This window comes from Rhinatrema bivittatum, chromosome 4, assembly GCF_901001135.1.
Source record: "Rhinatrema bivittatum chromosome 4, aRhiBiv1.1, whole genome shotgun sequence".
Taxonomy (NCBI): domain Eukaryota; kingdom Metazoa; phylum Chordata; class Amphibia; order Gymnophiona; family Rhinatrematidae; genus Rhinatrema; species Rhinatrema bivittatum.
The window spans coordinates 121,850,912-121,875,495 of NC_042618.1; the positions used below are offsets into that span (position 1 = coordinate 121,850,912).

General features: G+C 43.4%; 1 pseudogene; it reads right to left on the bottom strand.

Annotated features, from left to right (window-relative positions):
- LOC115090101 overlaps positions 1–24,584 on the bottom strand; it is an 83,602-nt pseudogene that overhangs the window by 22,278 nt on the left and 36,740 nt on the right.

The following is a 24,584-nucleotide window of genomic DNA, read 5'->3' on the forward strand; positions in this document are numbered from 1 at the left end:
TTCAGGATATCCACAATGACTATTGTAGTGTGGTCGTGATGGACGCTGCCTCTAGGCCAGTTAGTGGCGCATTTTCTGCTTGTTTCTAAAACACAGGGGCTAGTTAAAATTCACTTTGTTTTGACTACCACCAGAGGGAGTGGTGCAGAGCAGGGACTTGACCTGTTGCCTCATCTGTAACCTCACCACGGCCCTTACAAATCTTCCCACTCCAAATGCCTAACCCCTTGGATAAGCCTAAGGTAGACAGGAAAGAAGGGGGATATGATAGAAGTCTACAAAGTCATGAAAGGACTTTAACAAGTTAATGTAAATCGGTTATTTACTCTCTCACAGAAGGACGAGGGGGTACTCCTTGAAGTTAGCAAGTAGCTCATTTAAAACAAATCGAAGAAAATTCTTTTTCACCCTGCACATAGTTAAGCTCTGGAATTCATTGCCAGAGGATGTGGTTACAGCAGTTAGTGTAACTGGGTTTAAAAAAAGGTTTGGATAAGTTCCTAGAGGAAATATCCATAAACTGCTATTAATTAATAAGCAATAGTAGCTTGAGATTTATTTAATGTTTGCATACTTGCCAGGTACTTGTGACCTGGATTGGCCACTGTTGGAAACAGGATACTGGGCTTCATGGACCCTTGGTCTGACCCAATATGGAATATCTTATGTTCTTATGAAAGAAAATCAATGTGACAACCAAACTGTGGTTTAATACAAGATTTTATAATTTCAGAAAGTAAGTTTCCAGGTGTTTAAAACAATAACAAATGCACACACCACCACACTATTTTGCTTTGGTTCTAATAATCACTTCTTTCCCATCTTCAAACCAATGCTTACAATACAACTTTTCCCCTAGAGAGCCCTTCTCTCTGAAACATAGAAATGACGGCAGAAGAAGACCAATCGGTCCATCCAGTCTGCCCAGCAAGCTTCACACTTCTTTTTTCTTATACTTATCTGTTTCTCTTGGCTCTTAGTAACCTTAGGTTCTATTTCCCTTTCACCCCCACTATTAATGTAGAGAGCAGTGATGGAGCTGCTTCCAAGTGAAATGTTAAGTTTGATTAGTTGGGTAAGCGGCAGCATAGCTCTCTGCCGATGAAGCAGAGATATGCGTGAAGTATTAGTTTTTCTTCTCCCCTGCCGTTGAAGCAGGGAGCTATGCTGGATATGCATTGAAAGTGAAGTATGCCTTGAAAGTCACATTAACTATTATCAAATATTGAAAAGCCTAATAATTGGTAATTGAATAAGCCTAATAATTGGTAATACCTATAGCCCATGAACCCATCCCTGTTTTTTTTTTTGTTTGGTTGGTTTTTTTTCTTTTTTTAATTGGGAGATGGCAGCCCTCCATCCTTCCGCTCCGTGAAGGTGGAACACCAACCAATGACCACTGGCATCCCGCTCCGTGAATGCCTCTGTGGCTACTGCCACTCCGTGCAGTGTTTTGCTGCCTGCTCTTTATTTCTGCCCTCAGTATTTCACCTTAGTATGCAGCTTGCCTGGTCCTAAGTTTCGGCTAATTAAAAACACATTCTTATAAAGGTTCCTGGCTTAACTCCCAGGATTTAATTCCTCCCAGTTTTAACTGCCCCAGAGGCCTACAGTTTACTGCAGTTTAAAATGGGCAAATAACAAGTGCAACTATCTGAAATTTTCAGCAGTGAGGCTTAAGCTGTCCTCCCCACTTTAATTGGAGAAAGAACTTTCACCAGCTGCTTTAAAATTTACCAGAACTTAATTACTGCAGTCAACCCTTCAAGCAGCTTCCCAGCACAGCTTCTAAACAAGGAATCACCTTTACAGAGCCTAAAGTTTACAGGGCTCAGTTATTGCAGCCAAATATTCATGCAGTGCAGGATTTGATTCTCAACACTAAATAGTGAACTTAATAATTTAAATAAACTCTTAGTAGCTTCAAGGCAAATGGAGAAATTACTTACCTGATAATTTCGTTTTTCTTAGTGTAGACAAATGGACTCAGGACCAATGGGTATAGTGTACTCCTGATAGCAGTTGGAGACGGATCAGATTTCAATCTGACGTCAGTCCTAGTACATATACCCCTGCAGGAAGTGCAGCTCTTCAGTATTCTCCTTGAAAAGCATTGTGGATATATGTATGACTGAATAATTTGATTAACTTGATTACTTTATAACTTGGTTAACCTGATTAATTTGAACTAGTTGAATTGGCTATAGCTGGAGACCGCCAGTGCCCTCAACCGAGAAACGTCGACACCCGGTAGGATGGGTGTCCTAGATAAAGGAAAGCATGGCTTACCCTTGAATCACTCACTCCCGGGGATGTCCCTGAGAATTCCATGAGTGGGATGCTGAGTCCATCTGTCTACACTAAGGAAAACGAAATTATCAGTTAAGTAATTTCTCCATTTCCTAGCATGTAGCAGATGGACTCAGGACCAATGGGATGTATAAAAGCTACTCCTGAACCGGGTGGGAGGCTGCCCGTGACCCACTTAGTACTGCCCTTGCAAATGTTGTGTCCTCCCAAACCTGAACATCCAGGCGGTAAAACCTGGAGAAGGTGTGGATGGAGGACCATGTCGCCGCCCTGCAGATCTCGGCGGGTGACAGCATCTTGGTTTCTGCCCAGGGCACTGCCTGGGCTCTAGTAGAATGGGCCTTGACATGTAAAGGCGGTGGCTTGCCTGCTTCTACGTAGGCCGCCTTGATGACTTCTTTGATCCAGCGGGCTATGGTTGCTCGCAAGGCCACTTCCCCCTGCTTCTTCCCTCTGTGAAGGACGAATAGATGGTCCGTCTTTTGTACGGATTCCGATCTTTCCAGGTACTGGACTAGGAGTCTGTCAAGTTGAGATGGCATAGACTTTGAGCGTCTTCCGAATTCTTATGCTCACCTGGCGATGGTAGCGAGATGGTTTGGTTGAGATGGAAGCAAGACACCACTTTGGGGAGGAACAACGGAACTGTGCGTAACTGGATGGTTCCCGGGTTGAGTTTGAGGAACGGCTCTTGGCAGGACAGTGCTTTTAGCTCGGATATACAACGGGCTGAACAGACTGCCAGCAGGAAGGCTGTCTTCAATGTTAATAGTTGGAGAGACAGGCCACGGAGGGGTCTGAAGGAGGTTCCTGCTAGGAAATCTAGGACTAGGTTGAGGTTCCAAAGAGGCACTGGCCACTTTAGGGGTGGTCTGATGTGCTGGACTCCTTTCAGGAAGCGGGAGACATCCGAGTGAGAGGCTATGCTGCCGCTCTCATTCTTGGTTCCATAGCATGACAATGCAGCCACCTGTACCTTGATGGAGTTGAGGGACAATCCCTTCTGAAGGCCGTTCTGCAGGAATTCCAAAATCGTAGGAATTTTGGCTGAGTGTGGTATGATGTCGTGGTCCTCGCACCAGGCTTTGAATACTCTCCAAATCCTTATGTATGTTAGGGATGTGGAGAACTTGCGTGCTCTGAGTAATGTGTCAATTACTGCCCCTGAGTAACCGCTCCTCCTTAGGTGAGTCCTCTCAACGGCCAGATGTAAGAGAGAATCGAGCTGGATCCTCGTGGAGGATCGGTCCCTGTTGGGGCAGGTCTCTGTGTGGAAGTAGCGGCAGGTGGTTTCCTGTCAGCAGTCTTTGCATGTCTGCGTACCACGGTCTTCTTGGCCAGTCCGGGGCCACTAGAAGTACTGGTCCCCTGTGGTGTTCTATCTTGTGTATGATCGTGCCCAATAGGGGCCACGGCAGGAAGGCATATAACAGAGTCTCCGTGGCCAGGCCTGTACCAAGGTATCGATTCCCTGGGACTGGGGTTCCCGCCTGTGGCTGAAGAAGCTGGGTACTTGGACGTTGGACCGGTTTACCAGAAGGTCCATGGTTGGTGTTCCCCATCGGTTTACTATCAATTGGAATGCTGTGGTCGACAGCTTCCATTCTCCTGGATCTAGACTTTCTCTGCTGAGGTAGTCCGCCGCAACGTTGTCTTTTCTGGCAATGTGGACTGCCGAGATCTCTTGAAGATTCACTTCTGCCCATGACATTAGGAGGTCTATTTCCAGAGACACCTGTTGCCTTCTGGTTCCTCCCTGACGGTTGATGTAGGTCACTGTTGTGGCGTTGTCCGATATTACTCTGACCACTTTGTCTCGGAGTCTGTGACTGAACCTTAGGCAGGCTAGTCTGACTGCCCGGGCTTCTAGGCGATTGATGTTCCATCCCGACTCTTCTTTGTTCCATTGCCCTTGGGCGGTTAGCTCTTGGCAGTGTGCTCCCCATCCTTGTAGGCTGGCATCCGTGGTGAGCAGAATCCAGGTTGGCGAGAATAGTCTCATTCCCTGGCTCAGATGGGCTTCTTGTAGCCACCATCGTAGTTGGGCCCGAACTCTGTCCGGGAGCTGAAGCCGTACGGTGTAGTTCTGGGACAGTGGGTTCCATCGTGATAGTAGTGAGCATTGTAGGGGGTCTCATGTGAACTCGTGCCCATGGGACTACTTCCAGTGTGGATGCCATGAGGCAGAGAACCTGTAGGTAAACCCATTCTGTGGGGCGAAGTTCGCTCAACAGGGTTCGTAACTGGGTCATCAGTTTTGATCTCCTTGTCTGTGTCAGGATGACCTTGTCTTGTTTGGTGTCGAAGCGGACTCCCAAGTATTCTAGAGATTGGCAGGGCTGCAGGCAGCTCTTGTTTGTGTTGACCACCCACCCGAGGCTCTCCAGTAGAGTTTTGACTCTGTTGGTTGCCTGGTGGCTTTCCTCTGGGGATTTCGCTCTGATCAGCCAATCGTCTAGATAAGGGTGTACGCGGATTCCTTCCTTTCTCAGTGTTGCTGCCGCCACCACCACTATGATCTTGATGAACGTCCGGGGTGCAGTGGCTAACCCGAAAGGTAATGCCCGGAACTGGTAGTGACGGACCAGGATCGAGAATCGTAGAAAACGCTGATGCTCTTGATGGATCGGAATGTGCAGGTAGGCTTCCGACAGATCCAGGGAGGTAAGAAACTCTGCCGGTTGTATCGCCCTTGTTACCGAGCGTAGGGTTTCCATGCGGAAGTGAGGAATCTTCAGGTGATGGTTTACCACCTTGAGGTCCAGGATAGGTCTGAATGTTCCTTCTTTCTTGGGGATGATAAAATAGATGGAATAATGGCCAGTATTTATTTGTTGTGGAGGCACCGGTGTTATAGCCTCTAAGGCTAGTAATCTAGTCAGTATAGCTTCCTCTGCCATTCTCTTGGAAGGGTCGTGGCAGGGAGATTCCACAAACTTGTCCAGAGGGAGGTGGTGGAAATCCAGGTAATATCCCTCTCGAATGATGGATAGGACCCACTTGTCCGAAATTATCTCGACCCATCTTTGGTAGAATAGGGCAAATCTGCTTCCTATGGCTTCTTCCTTTGGATGGGTCGGCTGATTTTCACTGTGGGGTGCGGCTGGGGCTTGGGCCCAAGCTGGCTCCCCTCTTATTGTGCTTGTTCCGAAAGGACTGGCTCCGGCCTGCGGGGCGGGCCGCTTGGTATGAGCTTCTATATGGGTTGAAGCGCTGTGATCCTCTGCCCCTGGAGGTCCGGGGGAAGGATCACTGGTTTCTCTTATTCCTGTCCTCCGGTAGCCGCGGTAGTGGGGACTCGCCCCATTTGTTGACTAGCTTCTCTAGTTCACTTCCGAACAGGAGTGTTCCCTTGAAAGGCATCCTTGTGAGTCTCGTTTTGGAGAATGCGTCGGCTGACCAGTTTCAGAGCTAGATTTGTCTTCTGGCTGCCACGGCGGATAAGACTCCTCTAGCTGCTGTGCGTACCAGATCCGAAGCGGCGTCCGCGAGGAATGATACAGCTGGTTCCAGGGCCTCCCCAGGAGTGTTGTTCCTGGTCTGTGCTAAGCAGGCACGTGTCACCACGGCACAGCAGGCCGTGATCTGTAAAGACACAGCGGAGAAGTCAAAGAACTGTTTGAGGATAGATTCCAGACGTCTGTCTTGAGCATCCTTGAATGCTGCTCCTCCCACCACCTGGATAGTGGAGCGCTTCGAGACCGCGCAGACCATGGCATCCACTTTTGGAAGCTCGTCCTTGGTGAAGAAGCGTCTCATGGTTGATGGGGTTCTGCCCCCGGAGGGAGTTCCCCTTCCTCCAGGGGTTCTGACTCCTCATCTGAGATGTCCGTGTCCCCGATGGAGGGGCTTCTGGGTGGTGGTATCACTTCCCTGGGCATAGAGGGTCCCGGCATGTTGAGGTCCTCTGGTGGAGCCTGTGGCCGCATTATGGGAGGCCCCGGTTGCATGTGGATGAAGGTATGCAAACATTTGAAGAATTTCACCCAGGAGATAGAATCTGGGTCTAGACTAGGGGCGCCGTGTCCCTGGGGAGCCCCGTTTGAGGGGGGTCCCGCTGTGTAATGCTAGGTCCGGCGTACTGCTCGAGAGACTGGGGTCCGGTATCGGCAGGGGAGGGCCATGAGTTGTGTCCTCTAGGGCCTCTTCGCACTGTATACACAGAGCTGTGGCCTCCTCATGCTGTGCAGCTCTAATGTGGCATGCTGGGCAAAGGCCCTGAGCTTTGAGTTTATTTTCAGGTGGTGCCATGGCTTGTGCACATACGATACAGTTATGCGCTCCGGTGTGCCTCGAAGTTGCGCGCGTAGGTTTGGTGCGTGCAGGGAGATGTGCGCGCTGTTGTGCACACAGGTCGAAATTATGCACCCAGCACAGTAAGCGCATGGCTATGCGCTTCGCTTGTGCACCCGGTACTTGTGCGCGCACAAGGTATTTGTGTGCACGGCTTCTTTCTGTGCGCACGGATCGATACGGCGGACAGGGCGGCAAACAGAGCCAAAATGGTGACGGCGACCATGCAGACAATATGGCGACCACCTCGGAGGGTCTCCACATGGGAGGACCCTCAGATCTGACCGGGTTCTAGCCCTGCTAGGGCCGATCAACCCGGTGGCACTGGTCTCGGTTGGTGACCTGTGCATCTCCTCGAGCTTCGGAGACCGGAGACTTTTAAATAGATTTCTACCTTACCTTGTCTCGGTGCTTCCCGGTTTCATTCCGGGCAGTCTCCGGCTGCGGGGGGGAAGAGGGAAATACCTTCACGCCGCGCTCGAGGTTGCACCCGCTGCCTCTCAGCCGCACCCGATGTCGGGGGCTAAGTCCCTATCGAGGGTCAGCCGCCGGACCGAGGCTTACCTCCGAGGGATCGCAAAAATCACCTCGGAAAATCTCAACTGGGGGAGGGACCCAACGGGTGTCACCGCAGGAGAGCGGGCCTCATCTGTAGAGGTAAGATTTCTTCTTAATTTGGTTTTCTTTGGTAAAATTGCTCTAACGCTGTGCTAGCGTGCATAGAGTCCCTAACTGCTATGAAGACGGAAAAAACTGAAGAGCTGCACTTTCTGCAGGGGTATATGTACTAGGGCTGACGTCAGATTGAAATCTGATCCGTCTCCAACTGCTATCAGGAGTACACTATACCCATTGGTCCTGAGTCCATCTGCTACACGCTAGGAAATCTCTTTCCTAGATTATTATAGTTTTTAATATTCCCAAATCCAACACATATATAAACATAGGGAAGCATTAAATTCCTCCACCTATATCTTATTCCCTTTTTCCTAAACTTCTTGAGAGAGAGAGAGAGAGAGAGAGAGAGAGAGAGAGAGAGAGTGAGAGAGAGAGAGAAGTAACAACTCAGTGTGAAGGTTCTGTCTGCAGATAGCTCCCCATCTAGGTCTGCTTCCCCTTCCTCCTCTCCCTTCCATGTGTTCTACAAGGGGACTGCTGCTGGCACTGGAACTCCTTCAGGTCAGTGAACTCCCTCATTTATAGCACTTGGCCCCCAATCATGGGAAACCAGCTGAGCCACTCTGGCCCCACCTACTTTGACTCATGCTTTGAGATACTGGGTACCGGGAATTCTGGGACTTGTAGTCCCCTTTAGCATTATTTTAGTTTCTCTTTGCTTTGACAAGTAGCTAGATCCTGTCTGTCTGTCTGTCTATCAGTGCATTATTTGCGCAGGGATTATCATGAATACTACCAATCCATCACAAATATGCATGAAAGATTTGCATAGAAGAAGCAATGCTTACAAATCTAGCTGATGCTTATTCACTATGACTGGATGTATCTGGAGGACTACATTAGAACCACTGATTTAGACTATCAAACACTGGTGCTTTAAGCGGGATGCTGAATCCCCAAATAAACTGCCTAGTCTATGTGACTTCTTTTGAGCCACTAAAGAGTGCTGGGTTTGGAGTTGTCCGATTTCTATAGTTAGTGATAAAGTCACTGAAAAAGAAGATGGAGAAAACAAAAATAAACTTAAGAAAGAAGCAGATCCAATGTGTAAAAAGAAGACAACACAGCAACACTTGGTGAGATGCTAAAAACTACACATCATTATAGCCACTTAGCCTCTTTGCTATTTATCCTCACAAGGAAAACTGTGAGAGAAATGCAGGCAAACTCAAAGAAAGATAACTAAAAAGATAGAACTACTTAAGGGACACCTACCTCCATGCATAAAACTTCTACAGTAAGTAACAGCTGTGATACTGGCACAAATACACCAGAGGGAGTACTGAGAGGAGAGGATTACCTTGCTGTGGCTGAAAGGAATCAGTAGGTTCTGCTTGGGAAATTTTTTTAAAGTATTGGGGAGAAGTAAACTATTGGGGTACATTAATTAGTGTGTTTGTTTTTTAAATAGTGTTTGTTTCTTTTAAATAGTCAGTAAAGCAGCTAATAAACAAGTTAGTATCTTCAAAGGATACTAATGACGAATTAGAATTAGGGCATCTCAACAGTGACATTCCATTAATAAGAAAAGTAATCCAAGTGCCTGTAATTAAAAACTCATCTGAGCTAAAAGATTCCAATTTATCCCTATCAATTAGAAAGCAGAATGAAAAACCAAAACAAAACACACACTTTGAAATGTTTGTATGCTAGTGCCAGAAGTCTAAGAAGTAAGATGGGAGAGTTAGAGTGTATAGCAGTGAATGATGACATAGATTTAATTGGCATCTCAGAGACATGGTAGGAAGAGGATAACCAATGGGACAGTGCTATACCCTGGTACAAATTATAATCGCAATGACACTGCTACGCCTGTCAGCTGCAGATGGCTGCGAATTTTCATGCTCACCGCTTTTTTTCCCCGCTCCATCAAGTCTGGGAAGAATGGCGGCCTCTGCCAATCCCCGCTGATCTCTCCGGCGTTCCCAGGACAGCGTGAGCACTGATGACCGCCATCTTGGACCCGGAATCACCTAGGCGCGCGCAAGGGCCTCTCTTGAAGACGTCATGGCGGGAACCTCGGGGGCGTCCCCTCCCGATTACATCAACCCGCTTGCATATTTAATCCAACCAGCCCTTGCCTTCCTTGAGTTAGCAAGGAGTTCCGTCTTGCTGAATTCTCCTCTTCAAGAACTTCCTGTACCTGACTTGGTCTTGGCATCTGGACGCTCTGAGTACCCGCTCCTCGGGGGCTCCCCAGCGTTTCTGGCTATCCGCTCCTCGGAGGGCCCATCTGCCTGACTGCTACAGACCTGCTTCTTAGGTCTCTCTCTCTCTCCAGGAACCATCTTCTGTGAGTACCTGTACTGACTTCTACTATACAAACTGTGCTAAGGATCTTACGCGGTATACCCTGTACCTCGGGCCACTACTGCCTTCCTTCGATAGAAGTCATTCAGCTTTCCTGAACTACAGAATATCTGCACACCAACTTCAGGAGCCACTTCCGGGTTCCGGCATCTCTACCAGTGCTTCAACATATACTATATTGACAGTATCGGCATACCCTGCTCTGCGGGCCACTACCAGATCTGTGTTACCGAGGTGCCTACACTCGTCAGAGGGGATTACCGGCGTAACCCGCTCCACGGGCCACTTCCGATCTTCTCATCTGTGGTCTCAATCTGGGCATTCCACATCGCCCAGTTCTGTACTACTACATCTGTTATTCTGTGGACATTATTGTTTTCTGCATTTACAATAAAGTCTCTACTTCTAGCTGTGTTCCATGCCACTGAGTTTGTGCCCTGCTGACGGTGAGGCTCACAGGGCTCCTCCCAGTGGGCGGAGACACCTCATCTCAGCCCAGGGTTCACATTCTTCCATAAACATGACAGAGAAGAGCATTTTATTTATTTATTTATTTTTAATTTTTCTATACCGATGTTCCTGTATGGAATCAAATCAAACCGGTTTACATTTTAAGAACAAAATTCGCTTAGGAGCATTACATAGAACAATTTTAACAACAAAATTCGCTTAGGAGCGTTACATATAACAATGAAGGCATATAAATATGAAATGAATTATAACTTAACATATCGTAAACTGTAACTTATCCTATCGTATAACTTAACATCAAGTGAATAGATGAGACGACTGAGACAACATAACTTGATGAGAGTTTTGGGTTTTTTTTTATAATATAAAATAGCATCTTAGCGGAATGCGTTGGAGAGGTGGTTAAGAAACATGGTAGCATCTGGGAGGCGGGGTGGTGCTTTATGTCCGGGATGGGATAGAGTCCAACAGGTTAAAGATCCTGCATGAGACTAAATTCACAGTTGAATCTTTATGGGTAGAAAATCCCTTGTGTGTTAGGGAAAAGTATAGTGATAGGAATATACTACCATCCACCAGGTCAAGATGAGACAGACAGTGAAATGCTAGGGAAGCTAACCAACTTGGTAGTGTAGTAATAATGGGAGACTTCAATTACACCACTATTGACTGGGTAAATGTAACATCATGACATGCTAGAGAAATAAATTTCCTGGATGGAATAAATGACAGTTTTATGGGGAACAGACGAGAGAGGGAGCAATTTTAGATCTAATTCTTAGTGGAGCACAGGATTTGGTGAGAGAGGTAATGGTGGTGGGGCCGCTTGGCAACAGTGATCCTAATATGATCAAATTTGAATTAATGACAGGAAGGGGGACAGAGTAAGTAAATCTACAGCTGTAGCACTAAACTTTCAAAAGGGAAACTTCGATAAAATGAGAAAAATAGAAAAAAACTGAAAGGAGCAGCTACAAAGGTAAGAAGTGTGCAAGATGCGTGGACATTGTTTAAAAATACCATCCTAGAAGCACAGTCCAGATGTATTCCACACATTAAGAAAGGTGGAAGGAAGGCAAAATGAGTACTGGTATGGTTAAAAGGTGAGATGAAAGAGGCTATTTTAGTCAAAAGATCTTCATTCAAAAATTGGAAGGAGGATCCAACAGAAGAAAATAGGATAAAGCATAAGTGCTGGCAAGTTAAATGTAAGACATTGATAAGTCAGGCTAAGAGTGAATTTAAAAAGAAATTGGCCGTAGAGGCAAAAACTCACAGTAAAAACTTTTAAAAATATATCCAAAGCAGAAAGCCTGCGAGGGAGTCAGTTGGACCCGTTAGATGTCTGAAGGGTTAAAGGGGCACTTAGAAAAGATAAGAGCATAGCGGAAAGATCAAACAATTTCTTTGCTTCGGTGTTTAATGAAGAGGATGTTAGGGAGATACCCGTTCTGGAGGAGATTTTCATGGGTAATGATTCAGATGAACTGAACAAAATCACGGTGAACCTAAAAGATGTGGTAGGCCTGATTGACAAACTGAAGAGTAGTAGATCACCTGGACCGGATGGTATACACCCCAGGGTTCTGAAGGAACTCAAAAATGAAATTTCAGATCTATTAGTTAAAATTTGTAACCTAGCAATAAAATAATCTATTGTACCTGAAGACTGGACGGTGGCTAACGTAACACCAATATTTAAAAAGGGCTCCAGTGGTGATCCAGAAAACTACAGACCAGTTATAGCCTTACTTCAGTGCCAGGAAAAATAGTGGAAAGTGTTCTAAAGATCAAAATCATAGAACATATAGAAAGATATGGCTTAATTGAACAAAGTCAGCATGGCTTTACCTAAGGCAAGTCTTGCCTCACAAATCTGCTTCACTTTTTTGAAGGGGTTAATAAACATGTAGATATAGGTGTACCAGTGGATGTAGTATATCTGGATTTTCAGGCGGCATGTGACAAAGTTCCTCATGAGAGGCTTCTAGGAAAAGTAAAAAGTCATGGGATAGGTGGCGATGTCCTTTCATGGATTACAAAACTATACAGTGAAATGCCTCAAGAGGACCCGTGCTTTTCAATATATTTATAAATAATCTGGAAAGGAATACGACGAGTGAGGTAATCAAATTTGCAGATGATACAAAATTATTCAGAGTGGCTAAATCACAAGTGGATTGGGACAAATTGTAGGAGGAACTTGCAAGACTGGAAATTGGACATCCAAATTGCAGATGAAATTTAATGTGGATAAGTGCAAGGTGATGCATATAGGGAAAAATAACCTTGCAGTAGTTACACAATGTTAGGTTTTATCTTAGGAGTTACCACTCAGGAAAGAGATCTAGGCATCATAGTGGATAATACATTGAAATCATCGGCTCAGTGTGCTGCGGCAGTCAAAAAAGCAAATAGAATGTTAGGAATTATTAGGAAGGGAATGGTGAATAAAACAGAGGATGTCATAATACTTCTGATCCGCTACATGGTGAGACCGCACCTTGAATACTGTGCTGGTCACCGCATCTCAAGAAAGATATAGTTGCGATGGAGAATGTACAGAGAAGGGCAAAGAACTGCTCCCCTATGAGGAAAGGCTGAAGAGGTTAGGGCTGTTCAGCTTGGAGAAGAGACGGCTGAGGGGGGATATGATAGAGGTCTTTAAAATCATGAGAGGTCTAGAACGGGTAGATGTGAATCAGTTATTTACTCTTTCAGATAATAGAAGGACTAGGGGGCACTACATGAAGTTAGCATGTGGCACATTTAAAAGTAATTGGAGAAAATGCTTTTTCATTCAACGTACAATTATACTCTGGCATTTGTTGCCAGGGGAATGCGGTTTAGTGCAGTTAGTGTAGCTGGGTTTAAAAAAGATTTGGATAAGTTCTTGGAGGAGAAGTCCATTACCTGCTGTTAATCAACTTGACTTAGATAATAACCACCGCTATTACTAGCATCAGTAGCGAGGTATATACTTAGTTTTTGGGTACTTGCCAGGTACTTGTAGCCTGGAATGGCCACTGTTGGAAACAGGATGCTGGGCTTGATGGACCCTTGGTCTGACCCAGAGTGGCAATTTCTTATGTTCTTATGTCCTGGCGCAGGAAAAACACATGGTGAGTAATGAAGCAAGCCAAATGATCTCCACTTATTAGAAGAGAGTGGGAAGAAATCTCCAAAAGGTGCAACTATCAAGGGAGTATTGAAAAACTGTCACCGAAGCCCAAAGGACTCAAAGAAGTAGTTCGAAGGAGACTTGCAGAGTGCTAAACAGACATGTGCCAATGGTGTCAGCACCTGAGCATTGTGTGCAATGGACCCAGAAGCACAGCAATTGTGGGAGTAATAGGAGTTAACTGTATGACAGCATGGTATATGATACAAAGCATTCTGGATAGGAAGCATAACTTTCTAGACAAATGAGGTACAGCAGTAGGCTACTGTCCTTTGCAAAGAACAACCAGAACCATGTCCTGCAATGGTAAAATGTGTTGTGTCAGTGGAGGAGTAGCCTAGTGGTTAGAGCAGCGAGGTATAAACCAGAGAAACCAGGTTCAAATCCCACTGCCACTCCTTGGGCAAGTTACTTTACCCTCTGTGCCTCTGATACAAACTTACAGGGAGATTCATCAAGCCGCAGTAGTGCTCTAACGTGCAATATCGAGTGATATATTCAATATTGTATAGCTCCTTGCCCAGATTCCTCTCTTATAAATGCATGCAAAGAAAGTAATGCATAGGCAATCCTATGCTAATATTTTATCACAGCTGACTGAGGTGGTTGTCAATCGCAATAAAACACCACCACCTATTTCAAAAGCGTTAAATGTGAGGGCGGGGAGGCCTGGGATCCTAATATGACTTAGTGAATCTAGGCCTTAGATTGTAAGCTCCCTGGGGGTATGGAGATGCTTAAGGTACCTGAATGCAATCCATTTACTAACAAAAGTGCTGAGTGACTATTTGGTACTGTATGGAGAGAGAGAGAGAAGATCATCAAGTACCAAGAGATTGTAATCAGAGACAGAGCAAATGTGGCCTAAAGATACAGAAACAAACAGTCCTGCTTAAAAAATTTCCAAGTTCATCTCAATATGTTACCTATATATATATTTTACTGTACAAGCCTCAGAAAGAAGCTGTTTAAAACAATGCAAGTATTTAGAGGAGCACTAGCAGTAAATTTGAGATTGAGATCACACTCAACATACTGCACCCTGGCTTAAGAGTGAGGTCCATTCTTGTCACTGTATGTGCAAGACAAACCAATATAAATCCTGTATCTCCAGTTCTTAACTATATACTGTGTATCCACAGACCATCCCCACCTCCCCCCAAATAACACACACACCCCTCTCTAATCATGGTGGCAGAGCAGGATATTTCCTCCTACATCTCACCATACAGAAAACTTCTGGTGTCATCTAAGTAACAGAAACACAAACATCTTCCACTACCAGGCACATTATAAAATAATACAAAATCCTGCAAAAAAAACAACCACCCCCTCCCCCCGCACACACACATACACACTCAACATATGTAGCAAACCTGCCATACTACAGCAGCACTAGCTCACAGGATTTTAAAAGCTAACAACCCAACCTATGAAAAGGCAGCAGTGCAAATATTACACTGGGCCCTAGAACACAAGTACCTCCTATTAGGAAAACAAAACATGCTGGACTGCTTAGAGAAATCCCTACATAGAAGTTACATGCTAACAGTATCCCTCACTTAAGTCACACACAGAACTCAGACACACCATCCGCAAATACAGAATAAGGAAACACAAATAGAAATGGAAATGCACTTGATAAAAAATAGGAATCCCCAAGAAGCCAGACACCTGCATGCAGTGCAACACTGAGAAAGAGAAACAAAAAATGTATCTCCCTCCTGTTCTGAGTAATAAACAAAGGTAGAAGAGCTTTCCCATTCCCAGAGCTACCCATATTCCAAGACTAATTGAAATAAAATGTTTTTTTTCCTACTTCTGTTGTCTGGCCATTTTGGCCCCTTCATAGTACATCTACACAACAACAGGAATCTGCCGCCTCAACACACACACACACTCTCAGTAGCTTCAACATAACTTTTTGGCTCAAAAGCCTTGATCCAACCTCCTCCCCCCTTGATGCTTTGGTATGAGAGGGGGCAGCAGCATATGGTGGCCCAGAGGAAGGAGAGCTAGTCCAAAGCTTTTAAGCCAAAAAAACAGAAATGGTGTCTACCAACAAAATCTGAACCTATGTGGTTTGTCCTCAAAAAACATCTAGACTTAAGATTTACTGAAAATTACATCTAATCTCTAACCTGCCCTCGTTATCTTAGAGAACAGAGTTTGTTCAGGTTTTCTATAGAAAACACTGGAATTGCATCCAAGATCCGTCTGGATATAGAAGGGGCTTATACACAGAGACTGCCCTCATGGCCCTCATGACAGAAGCCAGCCTCCACCTTGATCAAGCTTCATTTTGGTATTACTAGTTTGTACTAGATATGGGCACTGCCTTCGATTACAGTTTATTCACCTGCTTTTGCTAGACTGGACTGTATATGGACTACGAAATCAAGCTCTAAATTGGCTATGATGGTTTCATGGGAACAGAACAGAACATTACCAAGTTACATGAAATGTACTCTACATCTTCAGCAAGCAAACTACATTGGGTGTTCAAGGCTCAGTGCTCCTCACCTATTCTTTTCGATGCATCTTGCTACCATTATACAAAGCTTTGGCATTTCCAGTATTTATATGCTGCTGACATTCAGGACAATTGCCAATTGTGACCTGATACAGTCCTTCTGCTAAAAATGTCTGTCTGACCAAGGTGGAGTTGATGATTAACAACACAAAACTCAAAGTAAACCCAACAAAATCCTGAACCTATGTGGTTTGTCAGGAAAGAACCTCCAAATAAAACTTCCATCTCCAAGCACTGCTGGGAAACTCAATCCAACTTAAGAAAGGTATCACCATTCTGGGAGTATTGACTAGATCCCTCACTGAACTTTTCAGCACTCTCATGTAGTACAGAGCTCATATTTCTTCTGACAATTTGTTTGCCGTCTTTGATCATTTCTAGATCCAATCAACCTTAAAACCATTAACACACTCACTTATTCTCCGATCTGGGAGTGAGATTACTGCAACACTCCCTGCTCCATCAAGCTAGGAGGCTGTTGTAACTTGTACAAAATAATTTTCGGAGAGGAAAAAACATGTACCATATTTCCCCCCTGTTGTAAGACTGGACACTGGCCTACCTGTCCATTCACATACAGCTCAAGCCTTTAAGGCTATGACTGGGAGTTCCTCCATATCTTTTGTCTCATTCTCCCCCACCATCCTAGTCACCTCCTACACTCTTCGCAGCAGGAAACTCTTAGTTCTCCCATCGCCAGAGACATTAGATTAGAATGCACTCATGAAAACAGCTTTTCCTATCTGGCACCATGTTTATGGAATTCCTCCCATTAGCAATACAACTAGAAAAGGACTTATCTTAAATTTAGGAAAGGTCTAAAGACATTCTTTTTATTAAAGCCCATCCAGTTTATTAATTTCTTTACAGGACATCTTAGCTGATAAAAAATGGCTGCTGACAAGGTTTATTTTTAAACTTATCAGTTATCTGAAATTTATTTCTTTGACTGTTTTGTCATGTTTTTTCATATTCTGAAATTTTTGTATCTTATTTTATCCTTATACCATTGGGTTTTTTTTGTTTTTATTATTTTTATGCTATTTAATGCTACTCTGTTTATAGCTATGTTATGTTTTCCATTTTATAATATTGTTCTATAGTCTATTTTTTTGTCTTTTAGTTAATTTGTTATGTTTTTACTTTATTTACATGTTCATTGTTACTTTGTACCATTTCTTTTAAACGTACATCACATAAAAGTACTTCCATGGTAATGGGAAACCGAGCATGCTCTTAGTTGTGATTTTGAGGGGTTTGTTTTGCCTTCTTTATTGACAGATAAGGTGTTTCTAATGCTGGGATTTACTGCAGGGATTTAGAAGATGTTAGCGATGGTAGCAGCAGTACTAGTAGTACAATTAGTCTGGGTTTAGTGGCTACTGCTGTAGCAGGCACTTGCTCAAGTAGGTTGGCATTATTCTCCTGTTAAGATGGTGAAAAAGGAAAGCTCATATTTAAACAGAGAAGTTTTAAATGTATTTCTTGTTCATGCCACTCCTGTGTTGTAATCAGGTGATTTGTTTCTGAGAATTTTGCACTGATTCATTCATTACTCAAAGTTTTAAAAAGGCAAAAACCAATGCCAAAATAAAAACAAAACAGCAACAAGACAAATTTGTTCCATGATTGTGGCTAAGCAGGTTTATCCTGAAGAACTTTCAAATTCAAAAAATTCACCCTCCAAGCAACTAATTTTTAATTATGTGCAACAACATTTCACTGTATATAAAAAATCCATATAATTACCTTGCTGCATATCCCACCCTAGAGGTTTCCGTTTTTCTGTTTCCTGGGATCTTTTCCTTGCTGACCCAGTTGAAGCTGGCTGCTAAGCCCAGACTTTCTTTGCTTTAGTTTCTGCTGGGAATTCACCTCGCCATTCTGATCATCACTCAAGCCACAGTTTCCTCTTCCTTTAAATGGCACATCTACCAAGTCCTGGCACATCTCCAGCACTTTTCCCAAGCACATGACGTTTTTTCACCTCTAGATGCCTGAACGGAAGAGAATCCCAATAGGTGGAAAAACAGAGTCACAGAGATCTGCGCATCTTTGGCTGCATAACTGATCTGCAAAAAAGGAAAAAAAAAAAAGTTAAGATCTAGAGTATTACACAGATAGAAAGCTAGCAATATGCAAGACACTTAACTTTAAAAGAAAACTATTGGAATTCTCATATCATGGATCAAACTACGATGAATAAGGAGACAGATTTATTCAGCGTTTTATATGCCTGGCAATCCCTTTGCAGCCAGTCTTTCCAATCAGCTTAAAAATTGAAATGTTGCCAAGAGAGGAGAAGGACAAGTTAGAATCCAGGAGCCTCATATACCACCCTGCTACTAAATCTCTGTACAACTTTAGGAAAATCAATGTCATTCTTCATTTAGAAAACTGGACAACAATTGCATAGAAATTCTGATTATAAAATAAACAAAACAAAAAAAAACAAACAATAATAATAGTAAACTATTCAGAAAAGAGATTTGGTTGTAACTGATTCATCTTACACAGTGTTACAGTCATTACTTGTACTTATAAAACTATGGATTTTTTAAAATTCATTAAGATGGCTCGGCACAACACCTTTAACAATTTTGCCACTTTGAATGTGGCAACTAATCATGGTCTCTCCAACATCACTAAAGCAAAGCAAAAAGAAAAGAAAAAAGGAAAACTACCTATAATTGACATATACCCTCGCTCCCTGAGTATTCTCTGGCCCCAGGTTTCACATAGTTATTTTAAGAGCTGCTTTAATGTCTTCCAAACATCTGCTTACTGTCACAGGGTTGCACCCATGAATGAGACACCAGCAAAGCATTGCACAGCCTTCACCTCTGAAACTAAATCACAGCTGTGTGAGCAAGTTGGACATCTACTCATATGATCCAGTAAAACTGCAAGGGCTTGCCTTTTGCAGTTAAGTAGGTTGAAGGAAAACCAGACATCCAACAAATCCACCCCTCTACTGAGTAGTTTCCAGTAATCTCTATCCAGGAAATCAAAAGGAAGGCAAGGGGAAAAACCCCCCAAATATTGGATACTTGTAGCCAATCCAGCTGCATAATTTAAAAACATTCTCCTGTATCCTAAAATATGGCATTAAATTAAATGTTCCAGATTCCACAACCCTTCTATAAAATCTATATATTGTGACACAACTACCTATTCATTTTTCCTCAAAAAGCATTGAATTTTCTGGATTTAATTCATTTTGTAGCAAATATTTCTTTACCATGATTTTCCTTTTTTTTTTTTTCATAAGATTGACAGAACAGATTTAACACTATAAAAAAAAAATGTGGGTGAAACTCCTTGACAGCAAGCATAAGATCAGCAGATAACGACAAGGGATTTTTGTATACACAAGCATTTTATAAATAATCCATTTAAAAGGTACATTATACTGTACAACAGACTTTTTTCCCCACTAAAGTAACTATTTATCTGATTGATAATTATGGAAGAATTGTGCCAGCCTGGTATATTATCAGGGCTGGATTACAGCTCAGTGCCTGCTGCCAGGAGGAGGAGGCTGGCAGCAGCAGTGGGTTATAAAGTGAAGCAGAAGCCGTGGCATTCAGGAAGAGCAGTAATAGTGGTGGCCCTAGCCTAGCAGCAGCAGGACCTGGGAGGAACGGCAGAGGCTGGGCTGCAGAAGGGAGGAATTAGAGGGGAAATCTAAAGAGAAGGGGAAAGTTTTAAAAAAAAATAATTTTTAAAAATTAAAAAGTAACCAGCCAAAGAATTTCCCCCCTCTAAGAATGATGGCTGATGCCTAAGTATTTTAAAGAGGCTTCACTATTTTAAGCCAACATAGATGTAGGGATCTTTTTGTATACTGGCGAATTTGGGGTTTATAGAAATGAAATGAAAAAACTGCATATTATTCTTTTTAAATGCTTTCAAACCTCTGGCAATTGATTGTATTTTTAATTGCCTGTACCTCACTCAGAGTACTTTCTAATGATGTGAGATATACATTTTAAAAATGAAGGCCTAAATGTCTGGAATAGGCCTTTCCCACCACTTTTCTTTTGATCAAATTCTGTTGGTAGAATTTAAAATCCTTTGATGCTCCTTAAAAAAAAAAAAAACACACCACAGGAAATACTTTCAATACAAAGTGGTGAATTTTTCACCATCAGTTTTTGTTTAAATGGGGCAATTGGTACAGAGTCTTACCTGGTCCTGAGTCAGCTCTTCTGCCTCCCAATTACTACAACGGAGCCAAAGAGACTTATCAAGGGGAATGCTCAGAACGTGCTCAGATAAAGACCTCAGGCTGAGTCCGTTTGATTAAGGTCCATCCTTTGAGATAGGAGAAGAAATTCCCAATCACAAAGAATAAAAATGAAGAACAGTTTTCATTTTAGTTCATAGATTTATATTCCACCTTTACCAGAAAACTGAACAAAGTGGAGTTCTGCAAGAGAAAAAGTCAATTCCCTCAGCAAAAGTAAAACCTGGGCTAAGTGCTAGAACCATGTGTTTCAACGCTGTTAATAGCCAAAAGGAAAGATCTTCCCCCATCTGCTAGCTGACCATGCATTAAAATGACAAGAAAATAAGTGTTAAAATTGTACTGTGCTGGAGGATGAAGATCAGACATCCCCTCGACCTGCTATCATTTATGAGAACAGCTGTGCCACTGTGAAATAGAGCAGGGAAATAGGGATTATAAAAACAAATTACATTTCAGGACATAGGGTGAAAGTTCATTGGTCTCCTGATGTGTCTCACTGGATGAGCAGCTGAGAAAAGGAAGGTAGTATTCCAGTGGCAAGCACTCTGATTTATGAAAGATTTCCTACTATTGCATGCCTATGAGAAAAACATGTTATAAATCGAGGCCCACTCTGCTCACACATACCACAGAAAAAGCTATAAGAAGCAACTCCCTGAATGATTTAAAAAAAAAAAAAGCTAGCTTGCTTATTGTAAAACGGGGTTCTATGCAGATAACAGGATGAATTAGCCATGACATCTGAGTGACATCTTGCGGCAGCACAGAACAGACCCACCTCTCTTGCTCAGTAAAATTTTACTACTAAGCATGTGTGGGTCTTCTCGTGCGCATGCTGCCTCATGAGACCCTCAGTTTAACCGTAGAGCTTAGCTTTAGCTAGGTAGTTGACTCTCCAGGGAGGTGGGTGGGTATTAAGCATGGCTAATTCATACTCCTGTCTACAGAGAACCTTATCTACGCTAAGTAAACCTGCTTTCTCTGTCAACAAGCAGGACTGAATTAGCCATAACACAGGAGAATTCCCAAGCTGAGGGCTGCATAGTGGAGCACTTACTGAATAAAGCAACCCGGCTCTCCATGGGAGTGGACTACTGGACGAACAGGTTGCTCAAAACTGTTTGTCCAAATTTACTGCCGCTTCTGGAGTGATTGTCTATACAGTAATGGGATGTGAAGATGTACACAGATGACCAAGTTCCAGCTTTGTAGATGGCTCCAATAGGGACAGTTCTTAGATGAGCAACTAAAGTAGCCATGGATCTCACTTGATGAGTTTTGATAGCCTTTAATCTGAAGGTTGGCTAATGCATAACAGTACATGATGCATTGTTAGTTAGTTGGATAAAATGCTTTGGCAACTGTTATCCCCATTCTGTTGTGATCATATCATATACAAACAGTTGAAAAGCCAGACAACGTGATCAAGTTCTCTTCAGGTAGCAAGCTCAGGTCCTTCAGCAGTCTAGCTTATGGAGGGTCTTCTTCTCCTTTATGTGCATATGGTCTTGAAAAGATAGTGGGCAAGACAATAGCTTATTTCAAGTAAAAACTTACGGCCACATTTTTAATCGGCTACGCACGTAAAAACGGGGGGGTTATGTGTGTGGTTGGGCCTTGTGCGCAACGCACCGCGTGCATTTTCAAAGGGGCCGGCCACGCGCGCAACTCCCATTACATGCAGAAGTGCCGGGCCGAAGGAAAGGGGCGGTCCTGGGGGGAAGGGTGGGGCTGGAGGCGGCCGGTACAGCGTAAGTTGCTTCTGCTCCAATGGAGCAGAAAGCAACAAAATAAAAAGGTAGGAGAAAGGGTTTAGGGGTGGGGAGGAGAGGAGAGGAGAGGAGAGGGGAAGTTAGGTAGGCTTTTCCCTCCCAGTCCACTCCTTAATTGGGAGAGGCCTGATCTCGTGCCGCACATATGTTTCTAAAATTAGACCCCCCTCGGTGTGCATGTGCGCGTGGCCCACAGATTTTATAACATGCGTGGGGCGTCCATGTGTGCGTGCCAGGAAGCGTGCGTGCTTCTTTTAAATCTAACCCCTTAGGGTGAGTATGGAGCACCGCTCTGTTGTGGAAGAATTGAAAGTAAGGAGAATGAGAGAAGAAAGCAGGACTCTTCTGGCTGGAGACAGGGACTAGAAAAACCACTTTCTTTGCAAGAATCTTTAGCGAAACCAACTCCAACAGCATGTAGGGAGGCTTCATCAGTTGTGCTAAGATGACATCGAGGTACCATGGCACAGGATATTTTTGAAACTGGCGGTTTCGCATGCCATAAACCATTCATGAACTTGAATACTAAAAGGAATGAGAGAGATAGGTTTACTCTTCACGAGGGTGGGATGCGGCTACAGCACTCAGATGCACAATCACAAATGATATGCTGAGACTCGTCGTCCACCTGGCAAAAATGATCAGATGGATGATGAAATGATAAGAGAAACTAGGGAAGCCAACAAATTTGGCAGAGCAGTAATAGTAGGAGATTTCAATTACCCATTATTGACTGGGTAAATGTAATATCAGGCCATGCTAAAGAGGTAAAGTTCTGGATGGAATAAATGGCTTCTTCGTGGAGAGACTGGCTCAGGAACAGACGGGGAGAGGGAGCCATTTTGGGTCTAATTCTTAATGGAACTCAGGATTTGGTGCGAGAGGTTTGGTGGGGTCACTTGGCAGCAGTGATCATAACATGATCAAATTTGATTTAAGGACTGGAAGGGGGATAATAAATACATCTACAGCTCTAGCACTAAACTTTCAAAAGGAAGATTTTGATAAAATAAAGAAAGCGGTTAGAAAAAAATTGAAAGGTGCAGCTAAAAAGATTAAGAGTGAATAACAGGCGTGGATATTGATTAAAAATACCATCTTAGAAGCACAGTCCAGATGTATTCCACACATTAAGAAAGGTGGAAGGAAGTCTAAACGACTGCTGGCATGGTTAAAATGCAAGGTGAGAGAGGCTATTTTAGCCAAAAGAACTTCTTTCCAAATTAGAAGGACCATCCATCTGAAGAAAACAGGAAAAAGCATTAAGCATTAGCAAATTAAATGTAAAACACTGATAAGACAGGCTAAGAGAGAATTTAAAATGAAGCTGGCTGCAAAGGCAACGACTTATAATAACAGGGAAGATAAGGCCATTGTAGAAAGACTAACGGCCAAATTTGTAATCGGTTACGCGTGTGGCCGGGCCTTGCGCGCGCATTTTCAAAGGGGCCCATTACGTGCAGAAGTGTAGGGCCGAAGGAAAGGAGCGGTCCGGGTGCGGAGAGGGGCAAGGCTAGAGGTGGCCAGTAGAGCAGACATTTGCTGCTGTGCTGGGGAAGGGACTGCCAGTGCACGTAAGTTGTAACTGCTCCAACAGAGCAGTAAGCCACAAAATAAATAAATAAATAAATAAAAGTAGGAGAAAGGTTTAGGGGGTGGGGAGGAGAGGAGAGGGGAAGGGAAGTTCCCTCCCAGTCCTCTCCTTAATTGGAAGTTCTTTTGGCTAAAATAGTCTCACTCACCTTGCATTTTAACCATGCCAGCAGTCTGATTACAAAATCCGGCACGCATGTGTGCTCGGCCCAACGAATTTATAACATTTGCGCGCACGTTATAAAAATCGGAATTGTGGACACGCACGTGCTCCTTTTAAAATGAATTCTTTGCTTTGAGGTTTACTAATGAGGATGTTGGGTAAAGTTTTTCGAGGATGATGATTCAGATGAACCGAACCAAATCATGGTGAACCTAGAAGATGTAGTGAGCCAGATTAACAAACTGAAGAGTAGGAAGTCGCTCAGACCAGATGGTATACACCCTAGGGTTCAGAAAAAAACTCAAAAATGAAATTTCAGATCTATTACTAGTAATTTCTAAACTAATCTCTAAAATCATTTATTGTATCTGAAGATTGGAGGGTGGCCAATGTAACTGATATTTAAAAAGGGATCCAGGGGTGATCTGAGAATCTCTAGACTGGTGAGCCCAATGTCAAAGCTGGCAAAAACTGTGGAAACTATTCTAAAAATCAAAATCACAGAGCATATAGACAGACATGGTTTAATGGGACACAGCCATCATGAATTTAACTAAGGGAAGTCTTGCCTCACAAATCTGCTATTTTTTTTTCAAGGGGTTAATAAACGTGGACAAAGGTGAGTCAGTAGATGTAGTGTATTTGGATTTTCAGAAGGTGTTTAATAAAGTCTCCCATATGAGAGACTCTTAAGAAAATTAAAAAGTCATGGGATAGTAGACAATATCCTTTTGTGAATTGCAAACGGGTTAAAAGATAGGAAACAGAAAATAGAATTAAATGCTTTGTTTTCTCAGTAGAGAAAGTTAACAGTTGAGTGCCTCAGGGATGTGTACTTGGACCAGTACTTTTTAATATATTTATAAATGATCTGGAAAGAGGAACAACGAGTGAGGTGATCAAATTTGCAGATGACACAAAATTATTTAGAGATGTTATATCAAAAGCAGATTGTGATAAATTGCAGGAGGACCTTGCGAGTCTGGAAGACTGGGCATCCAAATAGCAGGTGAAATTTAATGTGGAAA